Source organism: Echinococcus granulosus (assembly GCF_000524195.1).
Source record: "Echinococcus granulosus chromosome Unknown EG_S00287, whole genome shotgun sequence".
Classification (NCBI taxonomy): Eukaryota; Metazoa; Platyhelminthes; class Cestoda; order Cyclophyllidea; family Taeniidae; genus Echinococcus; species Echinococcus granulosus.
Window position 1 is genome coordinate 22,852 of NW_020170667.1, and position 2,072 is coordinate 24,923.

A 2,072-nucleotide genomic window follows, 5' to 3' on the forward strand; every position below is an offset into this window, starting at 1 on the left:
TCTAGTCGAAGTCATAAGGTCATGGTATGGATTCCGTCAGTGTCGATTGCAGGTTTGGTTTGCGCACTTCAAGTTCTCTAAGGCTCACTTGATGAATTGATGATTTGGTGTCCACTTTTGCCTCCGTAAAAGGGTAGCACTCTCCTCTGCCTTCCTTCCAACTTCCCCACCCATATCCTCCCTTTCCAAATCACCCTTGCAAACCACAGTAATGCATTATCAGTCGCAATCACCAAGCTGTTGATTATGCCTTTCGACTCTACACTCACAAGGACAATTACAATCTTTTACTTTTCTCACTTCTACCCCCTTTAAGAGGTAACTGAAGGGGACCTTTCTACAAATATATTGCATAACAAGTACAAAGATGAGGTGGTAGTTATCATTTGGAGACGTTGAATCTGGAAAGTATGGATGATGTCGATGATGAGGCGAGACGATATCTACCATCTTATCCCACTTTGTAGTTTAGGTCATGCTGACAGGCTGCATGGCGGTACAAGATCAAGCAGTGGATAGAAAACTTGGACCCTATCCACAATGAGTGATCTATCTTAACTATTCTTGAAGAGACACTCCTTCAAGGCGTGGTAAGCTATATGTGGTGGTGAGATGCATAGTGAGCAAATCCAGCGATGAAATGGTGGGTGTCAATTGATGTTTAGAAGCCTCTACAATGAAAGTGGCGATCAACTGTCGTATCAACTATGGACAAGTCATCCCCAATTATTTATGCAGTCGTCGAGAGTATCGTGTGTTCTTGGAGGTAATGCATCTTCCTCTGGTATCTCGGCTCCACTTATGGGTAGAAGAGTCTGCTGCCACAGAACACACCATTCCTAAGTGCTGTGAAACAGGCCCCACGAAATGGTGCCACATTCACGTAATCACCTTTGAGTCGGTGCGTATACAGTTACCAAGGTGGAGTCACGCCTAGCGGATTTATCCACCACTTAAAAGTGAGAGAGTGAGCTCAAAATAGAGGCGAGAGGCGGGGAGCGGGAGATAGGGAGGAGATGGAGGAGAGAGCAACAAGTAAGACCCCACGGATAGACCTTCCCATTTCCAGCCTTTACGAGCTCCTTCACCACAAGCTGCAAGACTTCATTTTACCCCATATTTTGTCATCTAGACATCTTTCATCTTTTGAAGTGTTCTACTTCCTAATTGCCCTGATATTTTCTTCAATAATCCTCGACTAAAATAGCCAAACCATTGTCATTCGCCAAGACGCCCAAAATAGTTTAAAATGTGCAGACCCGATTTGAATTCGGCTGGAACTTTTTTCAATTCTAAAAAAGCACTGGCTCAAACTACTAACATTTACTTCCACTGCCCCAACACGAAACAAGCTCACTTACTTCCCCAAGAAATTGGGGCAGATTTATATAATCCCTCCTCCGCATCCCTCAAATAGGCCAGACGGATGAACCTGACAGATAAATGAGGAAAACTTTAAAATAAGAAGGCTTCTAGTTTGATCCCATTTTGGCTTTATTTGGGCATCCGCCAAAAGTGGGGCAGCGATTCACACCTTCCAGAGTTACCTATTCAGAGGTCAAATTGTCACTCTTGCCTTGCACACACGCGTCTTGCCAACATAATGTGTCACACTTTTGGCATAGCATCGGATTCTTTACAAAAGCACCAACCCTAAAAAATATTTAAATCTTAATAGAAATGTTGTTTTTCTCTTTACTGTATATTTTCCAGAAAATTGTACCTGATTCACTGAAAAAATAAAACTCCCACGTCCAACTATCCAGTACAAATGGTCTCCCCTATACCCCTTATCCTCGTTTAAAAAAAATTTTTCGGAACAAAATTTAAGAGTTTTTAATAAATGAACTTTTCTTCCTGCTTTTCTTAAAAAAAATTAGTTTCGCCTACATTCACAGGCATTTTCTGCTTTACCATCTAACCATCTGTACCCTGTGACGACAATTTGAGAACATTCAATATAAACATTTCTTTTAAAAAAGGATCGAAAACGTTTTCTAATATGAAACTGAACCAAATACTGATACTCTCATAGTGTGCAATTTTAGCCCAGACTTGACATAATTGCAGGT